General features: G+C 33.8%; 1 long non-coding RNA gene across 3 annotated transcripts in view; it reads left to right on the forward strand.

The window, feature by feature from the left end:
- The window catches only part of LOC136339813 (uncharacterized), a 58902-nt gene extending 44735 nt beyond the window's left edge, over nucleotides 1–14167 (forward strand). The window contains exons 1-3 of one of the 3 annotated variants that reach the window (XR_010732212.1): nucleotides 7462–7476; nucleotides 13848–14000; nucleotides 14061–14167. This is a non-coding gene — a long non-coding RNA (uncharacterized lncRNA). Of the gene's footprint in view, nucleotides 1–7461; nucleotides 7477–13808; nucleotides 14001–14060 lie in introns of those variants that run through there. The other 2 variants (XR_010732211.1, XR_010732210.1) reach the window with 2 other exon arrangements.
- Nucleotides 14168–20515: the final 6348 nt, after the last annotated feature.

Here is a 20515-nt window from a genome sequence, read left to right on the forward strand (position 1 = left end):
AAAATGATTGTAACGCGTTTGTAACTTTCATAAATCTGGTATTTTTTAAAAGTGCTTAAAAACCTATGATTTTATTTCAGGAAATGCATTTAATGCATTATTTTCTAGATTCAAAATTTTCACCCCTATCTAGCTACCCTTACTAACTCTTTATTTTTAAATGGAAAGGTACCCATTCTAGTGTATCAAACGAAAGATAATTTAATAAGCGATACAACGGTACACTCAAAATTGCTTTCAGAGTAAAATCGACACTAAAATCCAATCTACAGTTTACTTAGAAAAAAATATAACAAAATTGGTAGCCTAAAAAGATTAAACCTTTTATTCTTTGCTTTCTAGATAGACAGTCCATTCTTACTCACTTTTAAATCGAGTTAAATAATGACAATAAAGCGAGAAATTCCAAATCGTCTACAATAGACACAGATACACAATATTTTGATTTTCATAGAATTCATTAGTAGTTGAATTCAATCATTAGGTATCTACTTCAGTTAAAATATCAAGAAAATTTACCGTTTATGCGAGAAGCAAAGAATTGAAAGTTTAATCTTTCTTTGGTATGGAGGTCACAAACATACTTACGAACAGGCGGGTCTAATATTTAGTAAAAAATTTCCGAACCGAATGGGTTCCTTTCTAGAATTTTATTTTCGGATGAAACAACGTTTTGCTTAAATGGCTCTTCTCAATGACATAATTTTTGCTGCTGGTCAGCAGACAATACTGATTGGATGCAGACTCTGTATACACAACATCCGCAAAAACCCAGTGTATACATGGGTATAATCAATCTTCATTTCATCGATCTATTTTTCATAGAGGGGAACTTAAAAAACGTACTATGCTTGCACTTATTGCAAAAAAAAATGGAGAAAAAGTATCAATAATATTTGGTTCCGATAAGATGGTGCATCACGACACTACGCTGTGGCTGTATAAGAGTATCTTGATGAGCTTTTCCCTAGGAGATGAAATGGAGTAGAAGAGGCATAATAGAATGGCCGCTATGATGGCCAAATCTTACGTCCCTCGATTTTTTGTGGGGTTAACTAAAAGGTTCCTTTTGGAAAAATAGGCTACAAAATTTAGATGATTTACGTCTTAAAATCAAACGAAGTTAAAATTAAGAACAGAAACAACATTGCATAATTGCATAAGATTCTTCGAGGAACGACTAAGTCATTGTTAAATTGCTACTGGAGCTCAATTTGAGCTCTTATTGTAGAAATTTCAATTTTGTTTGATGTAATGGTGAATTACTTCATTTCCTGTTAAATAATTTTATTTTTCAAGAAAACCGTAAACCCAATTTTAGTTCTGAGGATACCGTTGTATCCTTTATCAAATTGCTTTTCATTTGATATACTTCAATGGATACCTTGCTACTTTAAAATAAAGAGTTATTGGCGATGGCTAGAAGGAGGTGAAAAATTTGATCATTCAGTATAATGTATTCAATGTTTTTCCTTTTTTAATTATATGCGTTTATGAATTTTTGAAAAATATCGGGTGGTTGAAAGTTATACACGTGTTGCAATACTTTTTACAAAAGCTGTATATTAGTTTATTTTTCGTTTAGAAAAAATTTTATCGCTCACCAAAAAACATCTGCTTGAGCTCGCGAACGTATGCGATAAAGCGAACTTACCGCACTCTTCGTAGAAAAAGCCGTTTCTGCCAGTTGAATTTGGTTTTGAAATAGAAGTTTTTAGGAAATTCAGGATTTCAGAAACTGATCACTCTCCTCGATACAGGTTAAAACCACTACACACTCCTGGTCCCAATCGGGCTGTTTGGGCACAGATTTCTTCTGAGTCGCCAGACCCCTCATGCTCTCAATCTCTGACACAATCATAATCCTTTGCTTCTTTTATTTAGGGGGGTAATAAGTCTGCCCACACAAATCTTTTGGAGCATTATGATTCTCGTTTATTATAGTAGGCATAAGTTATTATTATTGTACGAATATAGGCTAAAAAGAAAATTGCTGTTTGAAAAAGTAGACCAAAATCTTCGGATCTTTTGTCGGAAAAATATGGATGACATCAAATCATGATGTAAAAATTGCAACTTTCATTTCTGTTATTGCTAAATTACTTTGCCAGTAATTCAACGGAAATTTCGGGCACTTATTTCAAAGAATATAGGAAAATTTATTCCGTCCGGGAGTAACTCATTAAAACATGTCATAAAAAATTTAAATGTCACTCTAATGCAATAATTGAAACTTACGTTACAGCAGTTTCCTTTTTCCTTTTAGCCAACATGTATGAAAAATTGCATAAAATGAAATATAGTATACATCGCCGTCTTCACAGAGGAGCCGTAGTAGCTGAAATTTGAAAGCAAACAAATATTTTAAGGGACGCTTAAAGTTGCATTGTTGAAATTGAAAAATGGGCACCCGCTAGGAGGAAACTCGCCCTAATTCATTTCATTTTTATGCAGCTGCAAATGCAGAAAAATGTGCACGTTCTTCAATTTCGTTCCCCAGCAAAGGAATATTTAACTTCTCCACCGCAAATATTATTCACCAATAAAATTAAAAATTTTCGAGAGAAACAATTATTCCTGAATGTCGTGTTCATAACTACTCAGGTAACAAAATAAACGCGTATTTCGCCATAACTGATTGTAATAAAAAGCGAAATGAAGTCTGGATGGGATGTATGAAATGAATTTTTATAGTTCTTTTACTTGGAATTGAAACAAACTGCGGCCGTTTTATAAAAAATTTAAAAATAATTGCTCTAAACTTCCGCGAATTCCAAACAAAGACACTTTGAAATACATTTCTGCTTTGCCTACTCTCAATATTCTTTTCCATTGTCGTGGCAACGTGTAGTAGTGCTATTATCTCTGGTACCTCCCATCAATCAAAGTGTAAGAACTTGGCTCAATTTATGACACTTATCCATGAGCTCGTGAACTGAAAGCTTCATTAAATGTGATCCACTTTATCTCCCTCAGACATCTTGCTATGCAGTAAGTGAGGGGATGTTTTGATATTTCGCCCCCCCAATAAGCTGAAGTCACGTACGGAACAGAGATCAACCGGCACGTTAATAAACTCAGAGTGCATCCCGGTTAATTCCCTTTATATCCCGCCTTTAGCTTAATAGCTTTTTGTCTGGATATATTTTTGCTTTGTTGCCACTGTGCAGCATCCAGAAACTCAGCAGCTTAGCCATAGACGTTCAATTTGGAAAATGCCTGGAAAATGTCTGGAAGGCATTTTACAGGATATTGAAAGTGTTTCTATGGTTTCTTTGATGTTGGAAACTACGTTAATGAAACAACGAAAAGCGACTTTTTCAAATTTTTAAGAGTTTTTGTTTGCGTAGTCGCTTCTATAAAAGGAATTACAATATACGCAATCATCCGCATCATATTTAACTTTTAATGGTTGGAAAAAGTTTTAATAACTCTGTCACGGTGATTTATGGCTGGATGATGTGCTTATGTGATTTTCTTATAATTTCTTTCAAGTAATATATTCTAGTCTGCGAAGATTTCGGGTGAGAAAAGTTTTCAAATTTGCACTGTTTTTAAGGCGAGGTGTTTTGGTCGTTAAAAGTTAGCTAATGGAGACGTCCTCTCAGCCATGGGCTATCTTAATGATTTTTGTTTAAAAAAAAATACAGTTCACCAGTGAGTTCTAGAATTCCAACGGTTAATCTCCGCTTCGTTGCAGAATTCTATTTCAGGTATACAGGGCGTGAATCCGGAGAGTTTGAAAAATAAAATCTTCAAAACGATAAAATCTATGTTGCGATTATTCCTCGAGGTCAGAAGAAATAGACTAGGTTTCACAGGATGTCAAGTTGTTCTAGGCCCTCACTTGTGTGTTGAAATTTAAAGTATCACTCAATTATGCAGAAAATTCGTGCAAGATCTTGCTTCTAAGATTTCCGCACGGAGCTCTACCACAGATTTCTGAATTTAATATACGGCGATTTAACCCAACTTCCCTTAGTGCGAAAGTTAACTGTTTTCGAAATTCAGAACTTCTTTTGTTCAGTTTTAAGTTGTTTTTATTATTACTTTTCTAACGACGACAATTTTGGAAAATCTCGTTTTGAGAGTTTTAAGGAGCAACCAATGGAAATCGATCTACATTTTTTTAGCACAATGTAAAAGGCTCCGTTAAAACAATATCGAATCTCCTTAAAACGGCGTAACTGTTTAGTCACCTAATATGAAATTTTGTATTAAAAAAATATATTTTTTCCAACACATTATATACAAAAACAGATACCTTAGACAAGCCTTCATAACCCCCTCTTCTCAAGAAATGTGGAATTATAATAAATATTTTCATTTTGTACTGAGGAGACGTCTACGTTCACTCTGTATTAACGAATTCGCACAAAAATGAATGAGAATCGAGAATGATTCGAGCTTTCAGCATTTTCCAACTAATACAAAAACTATAGGAAAAAACTGCAAGTTTAAAGTGTGAAGTAATGAATCTTGAGAGGTAAAACCGTGATAGGCACTGTAGATACGCCCTAGAATAGGAGCTCTTACGATTTGGTGTTGAGATCATCAAACATACATTTATCCTAGAAATGTCACTTAGCTAATTCCGAAATTCCTCATTCATAGTTCATAATTCGAGCTGCACATTCATTCGGCGTTGTGTTTGATGTCATCAGATCAAAGTTCAGAACTCGACTGAACGTTCTCTAATAAATATACATTCGGTGCTGGCAGTCTCAAGTTGGCCAAATTAATTCAGTTCTACTGCGCTGGTGAAATATTAAAGTAGCAATCAACAGTTTCAGTTGAATTCAAGTTTCAGCTTGAGATTTATTTCAATTCAGTGACAAACATCATATCACCACAATTTATTACGTTTGGTATCTGATAGCATGCGAATATTTATACTAAAAAATACTACATGTCCTCTGTAGCAATAACTAGAAAGAACCTAAATTATAATATTTGCAAAATCTCTTCTCCAATTTCCATTTTTTCCAATAAACAAGCCTCAGTAAGCTTACATCCCGAATTAAGTAGATTTTTAGGAAACTTCCTGAGCCTGTCTTTCAGACAAACTTAACTTATATTTTCCAGGCTATAACTTTTCAACTAGTATTATTCGTACTTGCTTTAGATTGGCTGATCCGGGATTAACTTTGAAAGCACTGAGGAACGAAATATTAAAAAAGTTTCCTGTAAGTAAATATACTTTCAAATGGGATAGAATATGATTTAAATTTTTGTTAGACAAAAAGAATGTTTTACTTTAATTTCGGCGACGAAATTTCGATATCATAAAAACTAATAACAAAAAATAACTAATTCGCCCCAAATTAGGGTTTACCGCCGGTTATTACGTCCGGTCGATGTAAAAGGAAATAAAGCGGAATTAAAAGCCATTCCATATTTAATGCCCTCTATACAGGGGTCAATTTATTTTACATTATTTTGAAGTCGGTTTGTGTCCGCTACAACACAGGGATTATAAATTTTAATTTAAAAATACACATACTTTTTAATACGTAATATCTATGCAAAGGACTATGTGCCAGCAAAAAAGCTAATTTCCGTGAAAATAATAATATCACGCCCTAAATTTGAGGGAATAAATCACGCTCCCACTAAAAGTAATAAAAACAAAAAGTAATGACAAACAAAGAGTGACCGAATTAAGATGAGAAAAAGGTCATAACAATAAATAGATGGGGCGATTTAAAATTATGGTATGCTCCGGAATAATGGCGCAGTTCTGTAAGGTTTAATGAAGCATTCAAGCCCTTTTTATATTAATTGCCTGTTTTATTCCCTTGATTCATTTTCTTATGCTTTAAAGACTCGAATTAACAGAAAATCGCAAAGAGACTGGGTAATGACAACGCTGCATGAATAGCTCTATTTCAATTATTTAGGATTTATTCAAAAATTATTTTAAGAGGTTTGCCGCATTAAAATTTAATTGAAAATGCTACACATCATCATTAGAACGTTTCGTGATTCGTTTAACAATAATTTCTCAAGGAGACGACTTTTTTGGTAAGCCCCAGATTATTTTGAAATTCATCTAAGTTCTTCAGATTAACCTTTCGAAGCCGGATCTTAGCTGTATCAACAGCTTTCCGATAAGAGCTAAGAGTCAGACTTTGTGCACTTGCCTTTGTCAAAAGTTACTAGTATTGGTTCAGACTGGTTTCATTGCCCTTTCGAAATTCGATGAAATCGCTTTAAACTGGAGAGGTCTTTATATAATATTTTGATAAATAAAACGATGATACCAATTGTTGACTTTGACTTTGGCTCAAATAATTTTGTTCACGTGGAGTATCACATATGTTTTTGGGTTTTCTAAAGCCGATTGGTATTCGGGGTTTGGCGAAAATATGGATAATACCCCGAAAATTCGAAATTCTTGTGAAAAAATGTCACTCATGCTTATTAATTGTTTCCAAAAATTTACTCCTACGGAAATGTAACTTGTCAAAATTTGATAGTGAAAATAGTATTTTTTATATAGCTTTTCTTCTAGTGGATAAAATTTAATGAATTTATTTCAGAGTAATAGATTTATTTGCAAAACTGTAGAATAATAAAATTTTTATGTATGTCAAGACCGATGCAAAACTCACGGTATCGGCACTATAGGCGGCCTACAAAATATTGTTCCAAAAGACGAAAAAAACATAGACTAACTTATTGGAATTGCGATTTTTGCAAATGTATTGTATCATTGAGCTGAAATACCAGGTAGGGCCATAAGCTGTTCTATTAAGTAGAATATAAATATAATATACAGTAATAAATGTATTTTTAATAATTTTTACAAAAAAATGTTTATTTTGGTGTCTAGACGATAAAGTAAAAAATATACGCAAAATTCAAATATTTTTGTAAATTATGCCTTTTGACAAAATGGTGTTTTTTTTTAAAAACATTTCGCTTTGCGTACATCATTCAAAAGGACCTTTTTTGTAAAGTGCGTCGAAAATTTAATAAACCATATATCGGTAAAAAGACTCAAGACCTTCAAAGTTTAGGAAGGGAGAATGAGTTGAGGGTAGCTTCGCTTTCGCCTCCCTGAAGATGTAGTAAGAAATATTACATGCTGTCTTATTAACCTTGGCATGATATGTGAGTAACCCAAAATTCATTAAAAGAGTTTTTTAGAAAATGCCATTTCTGCTATTAAATTTTGGAGAGCTATATTTCCGTAAAGGTAAGATTTTAGAAAATAATTTATAAACATAAGTTTAATCTTTTGGCAAGAATTTTTCATTTCCGCGACATTTCCCACACTTTTGGAAACAACCTATATATAGGAGAATTTTCCAATGAGTCAAACAGTAGCTTCATCCCTGTTTCCTAGACTTGTCAAAATACCTAACACCAATCACGCAACTAAATTTTTTTTTCAAATAAAACACACTGCATAGTTTGTCTATTTTATTATAATCAATCAGTAACTCTCTGACAACACTTGACTCTCTATCTGTAGGTATATATAGATTTTACGATTATCGAGCTGACTTTCGGTCTTAAATTGATAATTCGGTGCAGGTTCAAGTGCCGTAATGCACCTGTATTAGTTCCTGTAAATCTATTGCGAATCTTGGAAGTCACCCGTTAAGATGAGCAATGAAGTCGGTTTAGAATCTGATACTACGTAAAACACATATTGAAAACGGCACAAAGTGCGCTCTAAAAGCTGTGCTTACTTCGCTGTGTCATTATGTAAATGAAAATCATACATTTACAATAATTCAAGAGCATACTTGCCAGAGATGTTGAGTTCGGGATTCGCGGATGAACATTAATTAATCCTGTCAAATTCGAATATAAAAGGAACATGACGATCATGCATCAGATCTCGCCATTTGTGCACCACGCACCAGGATTAATAAGTTGATTTTTAATTGAAAGACCGATCTCAGATTAAAAATCAATAAACAATAAATAATTTGAAAAAAACATTGCAGTACGATAACAACACTTGTGTGCGAAGATAATATGGACACAATTTAAGATCTGGAACAAAAAATGCGTGTAAGTTGTGTCCAAATAGGTGAGAGGGAAAGAGAGATTGGCAGCACCATCTAGACCGTTCTTCAGAGGAGCAGCTTGTGTTTGTGCCAATAAGGAGGGTGTTTTGAACAATATTTATCACTTATAGTGTTTTGTTTAAAATCTTTTTAAATTTTGGTAAATACAGTTTTTCTCTGTACGCATGATTTTCAATAGCTGACACCTACCTCACGCTTTTAAAAGTAAGGTAAACTCAAGAAACGGCTCTGGAAACGCGGAAATTCAAAAAATGGAAAAGAGGTACTTGGTAGTAAGCGTTTTTCATGAAGTGTGAAATGGTATAAGATGAGGTGAATCGCTTGAAACAATGGACAATTGAAAATTTAACAAAAAAAAAAGAAAGAAAAAGTTCCACGTTCGGACCTCTCAAAAGTCGGTGTAGTGCAAACAAGATCAACTCACGATTCTTGTTCAAAATAGGAAATTAAGTGGCATCAATTTTTGTAAAAAAAAATGTTATCATTTATTTCTGTTGATAATGATAACTTCTATATTGAAGTTGTCCCCAAATTTTGTGCCATTCATCTGTGTTGGGGTGAGATTCTATTGGTTGCATTGTGCAGACATTACTCTAGCTTCGTGGAAGGCTCCACGGCTTGACACGTCTATTGAAAGACTTCTTTGTAGGTATGAAAAGTTTGTTGTTGGAGCTTTCACCATTAATTTTATAGGGCGGGTGGCGTTTTTGTCTGAACTGATCACGGTTTTAGATGGAGACATTAGAGTGATTTACAGTTCATCTCTGTAGTTGAATATAATAACCATACTCACAAACATATCTATCTTGTCTATCTGTAGGGATTTACATTGTATAGTCAGGTCGGTAATATAATAGATTCAGAGAGAAGCATAGATAAAAACTTATTCGTATTTTTTTATTATTTTATTATACTGGGTGTCATTTTAGTACGTGGCTAAATATTAAGGGGCGATTCTTTGAGTGACGCTAAAACAAAAAGTTTATATAAACATAGGTTGTGTAATGTTTCGATTTTGCGATACAGGGTGTCAACCTTTTTTAGAAAATAAATTTTTTCGTAAAAATCTGAATAATCCTTTAGCCAATTTTGTTAAAATTTGGCATTCAGTTATTGTTAAATAATTAAAGTTATTGTTAAAAAAACTAAAAAAATGCGTGTAATTTGTTTCAGTGTAGTTTTAAAAAAGCACTTCTCTTGTTTAGATGTTCTTGAATTTCTGGTGGTACCCTGTATTCTGAAATGTTGGTTAGGCTTGGGTTGCATGACATGCCCATAGGTACCAACAAGCAAGGGCCGTTGAAAGAAAACCACGTAGTGGGAGCCCAGGAGTTTTAAACGAAAGATTAGATCCATATTTAGTGCAATATACGCCAAAGCTCCGAAATGCTACAATCTTAGCCCTCTCGGATCATTTTCAAAGGATATTCCTAAATTCTATATCAACCTCTACAGCTCACAAGAGACGCCATAGAACAAATAGAGGCGCAAGAAGACCACTAAGAACGCCCTGGCTTATTCCACGACACAAAACTGACCACTTGCAGTGGGGGAGGAAACATCCTGGTTGGCTTTTACGGCAATGGCGATAGATATTATTCACTGATGAATCCGTATTTGGATTGGTAAACGATTACAACCAGCAAAAGGTATGGAGAGCACCGGGTCGTCACGAAAGATTAAATTATCCAGTGGAAGTTGGTCCGCACAATGGCGGGACAACAACGTTTTGGGGTGGAATTATGTTCAATCGTCGCACAGCATTAATTCCCATAAATCGAAACATGACAATTCAAGTGGATATGGAAAGTGTCGTCAGGCCCATTATCCATCCCCTGCTCGACGAATTGGAATCCAACTTCATTTGTATGGACGACAAAGCGAAGCTGCATCGCGCAAGGAGAGTCTAAGAGGAACTTGAGTGGAGGCAAGTTACTGGATTAAATTGGCCAGCGAACTGCTCAGACATGAATCTCATTGAAAACATATGAGATTTTGTGGCTACAACGATTCGCAGTCGAACTCACCCAAAACAAAATATTGACGAGTTAGCTGCAGCTGCACAAGAAGAATGGAACAACATCCCTCGGTAAATTGTGAACATGCTCATTGTTTTAATACATAGACGCGTCTATATGTTATTCAATAATAGAGGTGATTATGTTGATTATTAAATTGTTTCCTACTATCATAAGAAATATTTCATAAAATTTTGTTGCGAATAAAGCATTCTTGGAAAATGCACAATGCCACCAAACGATTTTTCAAAATATGATATATTTATATTTAAAAACGAAAAAACAATGAAAAATAGTGTAGTTGTATAATAATTAGGGGGCCCAAGACTTTTTACGGTGTGTGCAGTATAAAGCTACCATTGAGTCATCTTCTCGATAACTAATTAGGAATTATGAAGACAATAGAACCCAACCAGATACGAACTTTTGTGGCATAATCTGCCCTTGTGACAAGCTACTTATGTATTTACACCCATATAATTTACTGGTTTGTGGATTAAATAATGAACTTTAAGAGGTAACACCCATAATGATATATCGTTGTAATTTTACCGCTGTCAGAGCGCAGACCTTTTCTATGGTTTTCTCATAAGACTCCCTAGTAATCCCTACCCAGTTATACCCTCAAATCCAGCATTTCAAATTCATCAGCTACGTGCGCTCTCAAGCATCTGTTCAGATAGATGTAATAAATCTTCAAATATTAATGTACAAATAATATTTGCGGAAATACTGGAGTTTAATTTTGATTTATCGTCATTGGAAGCCTAGCAGAGAGATCCGTCAGGTCTACACCTGGGTTTTGAGTTAAACTGCAAACTATTAATCCTTATGCATTTGAGTAAGTTAATTAATGGCATCTCGAAGCAGGCTCCGGTATTCTCCGGAGGTTTCGCGGTTTGCTAGGGCTTCTCAATTAACATGTAGTCGTAAGGGTCCCTAGACTATGCCTGAATAACGTAAATAGGTAAATTGTGGAGTTTGATATTAAGAACATATTGTATATTGCACATAAATGCAAATTTATGAACTTCGAAAAACAACAGAATAAATATCGTAATCCGTCCTGAAACTAAACACACCGCTTTCACATTTATCCATCCCATTTCGCCTGAAAGCACGAGGCGCTGTTCATTTAAATTTAGGCCCTTTGAAAAATTCAGCTAATTTATCACCGCTTAGCCTGAAACCTGTCAGCAACAGCCCTGTTATTAGGATTTAGGACATGGATGCGTTTAAAATCAGTGAGTAAGAAGATTGTCCCACGTACAAATATTTATCGTCCACGTGTCGTTCTCTGAATTCTAATTTTCGAGACTATTTGTCATTTCTCTAACAAATGTTTATAGGCCACACCTCTGAAGGGGAATACAGGATAACAGTTGTTCCTAATTCAATTTCGTGCCCCTCTAATCATTCAGATCTTCAAATAGGATATCCTTTTAACTTCAGCATCAATGAACAACATTTCTCATGTTCAAGATTGAACCATTTTCAATTTGACCATCATGGACTTCAAGTTTAGCGTCCTAATGGAACATGGTTCATTCAACACGAATCGTATTTTAACCTAAGCATCGCGAATCGATCGACAATTTATCTCATACTGAGCCCCCCGGAGAAGAGTTTCGGGGACTCTTTTTTTATCATTCGTATTTTACAATATAATCCTCTTTATAGTCTGGAACAACGATTTAACATAAGCTCTGTGATTACGTGCAATAATATAAAGCTTTTAGACATTATTATTCCAGGATTTACGATCAATAGCTACATACATATATATATATATATATATATATATATATGTATATATATATATATATACATTTATATATTGTAAATATATATATATATATATATACATATATATAGAACAGCTTCCGGATATTGTAACTTTCCAGCAAATATTGCATTGGCAAAGAGATTCCCTTGATGTCGGTATTTGCATGCTGAAGGTGCATATATTTCTAGCTTAAACTGGAAGTGTTGTGTACAAAAAATGTTTAACAAAACCAGAAAATTCAAGCCAACACGTACAATAGGGCCCTTTTATCTTCGAATGTAAAAAACTATTCAAGGTTGTTTTTATTATGATTGTACATGATGTTTCTAAAAGGTCTATTCAAAGTTCTACCATAGATTTCTGAGGCGAAAACATGACGTTTTTACCCAATCTACCGTAGAGTAAAAATTAACAGTTTGCAAAATATAGGCCGTCAACGTGAAACTTAATTACTTTGCTTGTAATGGTACTATCTAAACAAAATGTCGCATCGGTGCGTTTTCAGGAACGAGAAATCAGAACCTGTTTACATTTTCCATACATATTGTACAGGGTGTAGTCAGCTCTAGGCGAACTCGCTTTAACAACGCACAACTTTTTTATCACCCGATATAAAATTTATATACGACTAAATTTGTATTGTTCCACGTGTTCTAAGAGGAGAAAGCTTATTGGAAGAAAAACCTTGTGGGCATTCCCTCTTGAGATATTTAAAGTTTAAAAATCGCTGCAAACTTTGAAAAATAACGTCAAAGTAAATTTTTATTCGTACAATGTAAACGACAAAACTCAAAATGTTCTAATGTTTTTCAATTCTCGTTATTTTTTTAAATATTCACGTTTTTATTTGATTATGTCATTTTTTTATTATTTATTTTGCTGCTCTGTACGAATGTGCTTTAAAGTTACTTTGCGTGACATGGAGCGAACTTTCAACGTCAAATATCTCAAGATGCAATGCCTTTACAGACTTGTACCTGGATAGTTTTTTCCATAAACCATGTAGGAAAAAACAAATTTAGTCATAAATAAATTTTATACCGGATGTCAAAAAAGTCATGCCCCTTTAGACGGAATTCACCTAGCACTAACGGCACACTTTAAAATGTGTATCGTTAATGTAAAGGGATTTTGATTTCTCGCCCCTAAAAATCCTCAGATGTACTGTTTTGTTTAAATAGTACCATCATAATCAAAGTAATTTTTTTCCTTTTTTTATTTTTCACTTTAAGTCCTATGTTTTGAAAATTAACCCCTTTTGAACTAAGGTAAAATAGGTTAAATCGTCACGTTTCCTGCTCAGAAATTTGTGGAAGAATTTTGTACAAAACTTTTAGAGACACCCTGTATGATACAGGGCGTACCAAGCTTCATTATGGATATGTGCGGTTACCGTAACACATAAAGGTCCGGTCAAATATAGATAAAATTGCTTTCTTCAACGGTCGTTAATAACCAATTTTAACACGTTACATATTACAAAAAGCAAATTTGTGAATTATATATTCTCTCCTTTTAATTTATTTGTTAAAATACAATAAAACTTAGATGAACTTCCTTTAGTGCCTCTCAAGAGCTATAACATGGTACGATACTTTTAAAATACAATGTTTCGGTTTTACAATGGCATTTTTACATTTGATATAGGCCTCTAACCAAAAATAATTTTCTTTTTTTTTTTGCTGTAGGTTAGACGTTTTCAAAATAGCATAGTTAAAAATCAAGATAGACATTAGGTTAATTTAAAGACACGCAACTTTGGCTCTATTAACATTGTATCTCTTATGGTTATCAAGATCTTTATGTTGAAGTATAATCTAGGTCATCCTACAAAATATTTTTTGAACGTGTGTAAAGTAAAAGATAACGTTAATCATAAATTTCAATACCGTGGCAGTAAAGCAAAATGATAACTTTTTTGAAATCCCAATTATCGCTTATTAGACTCATTAAGGTATAGTTTATTATTTGTTGATGATTTGCCTGATCATTTTTTAGATGACATATCGAGTATAAAAGCTCGTGGTAATGACAGGGAACACAAAATCATTTCCAGCAACTTACGAAAAATGACTAACTTCAATTCTCTCTATAAAACGATGTTCGCCACATTGGTGATGGCGGCTATCAGTACGACCTATGTCGTTGCAGGTAAGGAGAAAAATTCTCTATTTGTGTATTTAGTATACTACAATTAGGTTAATATTACAGAAATCCCAGATTGTGTACTGAACAGTCTTTGCGGAGGCGGATTAGGCCGTAAATAAGCTATGATATTTAAAACCTTTGATTGACCAATAAATTTCAAGTTAAAAATATTTATAAGTTTTATTCTCTCATTCCTTGATCCAAGATTTGATCAAAATGGCAAAAAAGAAAAGGTCCGAGAACGAGCTCCTTGATGAAGTGCACGCGCTTTAAACTGACACTGAGTCCCAAGAAAAGTTCATTTTTTTATCCTTTTTCCTCCTTTAGCGAATTTAGCATAGCAAGTAGATCAGTTCCCCTCTGATCTTTTGAAAACACTGCTATCTAAGATGCGCTGACAAATCGCAAGAGCGGAGTTTAATCCACAAACTAGATTGTATTGAAAAACGCCTCGATGTTTGGTAACTGTATTCGACAGTGTGCTTCCTTTGCCTAAAAATATTGTCGTTGATGGTAAAATTAAAAAGAATTCCACATCCAGAAAATTCTACTATAGTATTTTTCATAAGCACTCATCAAATAGACCATTGTTCGAACCACTAGAGCAGTATCATCAAATATACAGGGTGTCCCAATGAAAATTTGCCACCACGGATGCTTATTATACTGTCGTGTTTTGAGAAATTTCCCGAGAAACATAGATTAACTTTCCATTAGGACATATTTTGACGTACACTTAAAGCTTGAGCCAGCCACCCCATAATAGGACGCGTTACAACTCCTCAAACTTGAATAGGCAAAGAGTCGTGTGACACCTAGATTTAAAAGTCTTGGAACTCTTTTTACAACCGGCTGAGAATAAAGTAATTTAAACGAGTTGTTTTTGAAAAAATTAATATCTTATTGATCATTAAATCCACTTTCCAGAAAAAAAATTTAATTTTGTTTGTAAATTCTCTACCTACCGTTTCTGGATACCATCAATTTCAATAAAACAGTCCCTGGGTTTGCTTCTACCAGATAAGACCTAGTTTTATTCATCATGGGTAGATTTAAAAAGTAAACTTGTATTTTCAATTCAATAATATCTGGAAATAGTGGGTATCTATTATTCAAATTGCAAATATGCAAAGACTAATGCAAAAATGTTTAATCAGCTCATCCTGTTAAATTTGTTTGCTACAAGTATGTATCGACACTAATGGAAATATATAGGAAAACTGGTTGTGATTATAATCAGAAGCACCACCCAGTACGGGTTGTCAATAACAAAGCTACTTCAGTTCGTGTTTTGGATCACGTTGCTTTAATAAACAATTTCACAAACGTCTGGAATCAGCAGATCATCTGTCGCTAGAATTATCAGAAGTATCAATTTTATTCTTACGAAATAAATCTTGTCCATGAGCTAAATGCAGAGGATTTCGGCAAACATCTAGAATTTTGGAAAATTATACTAGATCGCCTAAACACTAATCAACATTTGCTCTACAGAATTGATTTCTCGGATGAATTTTAATTTTTGTCAATGGTCAAATGAATTTGCCACAACTATTCATATTGTAGCCAAGATAATCCCCAATTTATATGAGGAGAGTATACACAGCATCCTGAATGACTCAATGTTTGCGCTACGATTTTATCTCGTTTATTTTTATTTCGTTATTATTTATCTCAGTTCGTTGCAAAATTTAATCTATCGCAACTCATTGAAATAATAGAAAAAAACGACAATTTACTAACAAAATATTTGTTTATTCAACATGGTGGTGACTCGCCACACATCGCAGCTCTTGTTTGAAATTTTTTAACCAGTCATTTTCCCGTGCTTTGGAGGCGACGTAGAAGATCTATCGAATGGCCAGCCAGATCACCAGATTTGACGTCTTTGAATTTTTTATGAGGACACCTTAAATCTACGTTATACTAACCAAAGACCACTTCTTCGGAGGATTTATGACAAGAATAACTTGGGAGTGCCGCCAATTATCGCCGGATGTTTTCCAAGATATATGTTCAATAAGTGAATGGCGTTTTTACTGTCGCATGGAAGCAAATGGAGGTCAATTTAAGCAATGAATTTAAATATAAATCTTTGAATAGTGATTTTTAAAGGTGAATTATACGATGACAAATAAAATTTTAATTAATGAGAAAAATAGAATTGATATAATTGACAAAATTTACAAAAAAAAAACAGACAAATTATTAAATACGATGCTCAATCGGAGTTCCGTTCACTGCCTGGCAATAAGCAAGATGGTAAATAAATTCATTTTGGAACATTGTCGATGACGTCTGGAGTTATGAGTAGTATTCTTCACGAATCCTTCTTTTTAAATTGTCCAAATTTAAGAGTTTGGTGGAATACACTTTACTTTTTAAATATCTCAAAAAAAAAATAGTCGAGGGGCGTCAAGTCAGGTGAACAATCTGGCCACTTCATAGATCCTTTTCTTTTTATCCAACGATTTGAGTAATTGTAGTTTAAGTATTAACAGATATTGCATTATGGGGTGGCCCTTATTTTGTTGAAATAGTACATTTGTATTTGGCAGATCGGGTTCTTCTGGATCGAAGTATAAAGTAACTATCGCTGGACCTAAGCTTTTTGAAGCAAACTTAAATATCGTTTTGCAGTTAGACCACCATTGAGAAAAATAAGGGCTCAGAATTCTATAGCGTGTCGTGGCAAACAAAACTTTTTGAGGGTGCTGGCTATGAGAATCCTTCGCCCAATGGGGATTATTAGAAGCCCAATAATGCCAGTTTTGCCGGTTAACGTGGTTATGTAAAGGAAATGTAGCTTCACCAAAAAAAAAATTTGTTTTTAAATAGGTTTCATTACTGTCGCAGAGCTCTTGCATTTTTTTGCAAAACTGATTTCGACGATCGACATCATCTTCAGAGAGCTTACGAATCAATTGCATTTTATACGCATGATACTTATTTGTTTTCAATATGTTGTGCACAGTGAAAGCGGCCGTACCAAACAAATATGAAACGTTACTTATTGTGGAATGAGGATTTTCTTGTACTGCCATCAAAATGTTAATTTTTTCGTCTTCCGATATCGAGGATCGATCAATTTTCGACAAATATTAGACATTCCCAAACTTTCAAAACTTTTTTCAATTTTCGAAACTTTGCTTCAGTTAAGTGATTGCCGAACAGAATTAATTATATTAAATATTTCTGCAGTTTCTGTTTGGGCACGCACCTTATCTCCAAATTCGATCGTCCAGAGGATTTCAATTTTTTCCCTTTCGGTTAGCTTGACTATTTTTAGATCATTTTAAGTGGTAAGTACTGCACTAATAATTATGCACACAAAGTGCGAAATGATTTTGACTTAACAATAAACGTTCTGCTGCTGTGAATATTTGTTTTTTGTTTGTCCGTTGCCGCAAATATTCTTAATAATAAAGAATGATTTCCGCACATCAATGCTATTTTTCTTAAAAAATATCTTGTGAAGCTTAGACATTTTTTTTACAGTTTATACTTTAAAAAAATGCGTTTTTTAATATTTCGAATAAAAAAACCGGGGTGGTTGTTTAAAAAAATGGTCAAAAACATCATCAATACGACTATTATTTAAAAAAATTGTTTTTTTAAAAGCTAAATCGAGGATTTTTTCGAAAACATGAGTTATAAAGCCATCCATGCCAGGGAAATTGCCTTTGTCGCTTTTTCCGCTGACGCTGCCTGAGAAGTTATGATATTCCCTGTTCCGTGAGATTTTCAGAATCCTTTTTTTTTGTGCAAGAGCAGTCAGAGTTTGGTGCTTGAAATAATCACACGTATTGTACCCTTAATTTTTTAATAGTAAAGTTTGAATTTTTATAAAGGCGTTTACCTACTAGCTGCTATTATGTCATATTAGTTTTAATATTAATGAATTTACTCCGCACTTCGCAAAAGCAATACTGTGGATCATGATATATTTCAGAAATTTTTCTGCATATTTTCTATTGAAAATATTTCTAGTTCATGAACGCATTCCTACCCTCCAGTTAATATATCGTAGTTCTATATTGAGGTAAAAAGCAAAGCGATCCGTACCCAGCCCGACTTTTTGAAGCATGCCCTGTTACAAATTTTTCATTAAAACATTTTATACATGATCTAAAACAGAAAAATAATCTCGTAATAATCCCGTCAATTAACATTCCATGCATAGTCTCAATATTGTCACTTAGACGATATAATTAGAGCAGCTCAAACGCTACTGAGCTCCGCCGCATTATAATAAAACGTAATGAAACGGGGGATATATTAAAACCCGTGACTAAAATTGCCCTAAAAATAAAACGAAATGTGTGGGAAACTGCAATGCTTCTATTTTGTTTTTGGCAAAATTAATTAAACCGTCAATAATTCACAGAAGTGAGCTCGGATTTCGTGCTTCTATATGCTATTGCGAAATTAATTTCGGATTTTTCCTTTCCATCGATCATCAGCGATTGAACCTTTATGGCGAAACTATTATTTCAAATTGGGTTTTTCCGTAACATTGAGAATAAAACTCTTTTTTTTTAATTGAATAAGTGGTGCAGAAGGCACTTGGAAAACGTCTGCAAACCAGTCCTGCAGGCTCTGAAAATTACTGCTAAAGCACGCAAACTATTCATTAGGTTGTCGTGTTAGAGTGCAAACCAGGAGGACTCTTCTTGTGGATTTATCTCCTTAATTCTGCACACTAAAATCGGTCAGCTTGAAGCAAATTAGACAAGTTGCAAGGGCCCCCTTGAGAATCGTGGAAGTGGTCATTACGTTTCGAATTCGTGCTGTTTGCCCTCTTATCTTTTCAATATCTGGTTTAGGTTTAAATAATAGGGCAATGGTGAGTTTGCCTTTTTAGATCGGTATAAGTGATGTTGTTCGTGTGGAAAAAAAATTCAGTTAGTTGATACTTCCTTTAGGAGATCTCCGCTCGCGAGAAAATGGCATCGGCTGGATATTCGAAAGGATATTAAGCCGCACATAATTAATTTAAAAAAATTATAAGTAACTTAATAATCTGTTAATGTTCACCTTCGAAAATAATCTGTTGCCGAAATAATTAAAGTCAGCATTAGGAATTATTGGTGCCTGCATGGACATATCATTTAATTGCCATAACATAACTCGCTGTCAGATCATAAAAAATAAATTAATAACCCCGCAGGGAACAAAAAATTTATTGGTTACGCTAATTTAAATTACACCGCACGAAACAGCCCAAAAAAACAGTTTTTAGTCCCATGAAGATTTATTGCAGGCCAACATTTCATGAGGAATAAAATATGAAGTTTTTCGTATCTTCATCTTCGGCAATAAAAGAAGAGATAGGCAAATTCATTTTAACCGCTTCGGATTATTACGAAAATGAACAAATTGGAAATAGGAGAAGAAGAACGTGTGTCTTAATTCTAATTTAATTAAGACTCGCGTTCTTTTATTGGGAACTTCAAGAGAAAAAACATACATGTGCGAATTAAATTAATTTTAACTGATCATCAAATCACGAAAATTCACACCTGAGCTACAAGGGTTAGTTAAGGTTATTAGTAATTTTTGTATGGATGCTTTTAGCAGATTAAGCGTAAGCAGTAACCTTAAAATGAAATTATATCGGAAATAAAATATCACACTAACTCACCATACACTGCTTGTAAAAAGTATTGCAACACGTTTATGAGTAGTGTAACCCTGATATTTTTAAAAATTGCTTAAGCACGTATAATTTTATATTACAAAGGGCATTTAATGCATTATTTTCGATATTAAAATGTTTCAGCCCTATTCAGCTACCTCGACTACCTCATTGTTTTCCAATAAAAAGGTATTCGTTGTAGTATATCAAGTGATAGGTAGTTTAATAAGAAATACAACGGTAAATTAAGGACTAAAACTGGATCTACAGTTTTCTTAAAAAAATAAAATTATTACATACAAAATAAAGTAACTCACTACTACATCAACCAAAATTGATATTCCTACAATAAATGATTAAATCGATCTCTAATAACAGTTTAGTAATGAGTATGTCGTTCCTCGAACTATTTCATGCAATTATCCAGTGTTGTTTCTGTCAATAATTCCAATTTTGCTTTAATTTAAATACGTGAATTATCTAAATTTTGCAGTCTATTTTTGTAAACGGTACCTTTTAAATTTCCCAACAAAAAATAGAGGGGGTAATATCTGGAGATCGTGTCGGCCATTCTATTGCACCTTTTATACCGATAGATCTCCTAAGGACAATTTCATTAAGATACTTTCTCACAGTCATAGCATAACATGGTGGTGCACCATCTTGTTTGAACCAAATATTATGGACTACTTGTTCTTCATTTTTTCCAGGAAAAGTTGAGTCCATTGATGGAACTACATATTTCGATTTGCAATTAAGTGCTATTATGATCAGTTGAGTAAGTTCCCCTCTATGAAAATTGTACCAAACGAACTGGTGGCCGATTATACCTGTCCATTCGTCGAGTTCTTGTGGATGTTGGGTATGGAGAGTGTGCATC

This window comes from Euwallacea fornicatus, chromosome 6, assembly GCF_040115645.1.
Source record: "Euwallacea fornicatus isolate EFF26 chromosome 6, ASM4011564v1, whole genome shotgun sequence".
NCBI lineage: Eukaryota > Metazoa > Arthropoda > Insecta > Coleoptera > Curculionidae > Euwallacea > Euwallacea fornicatus.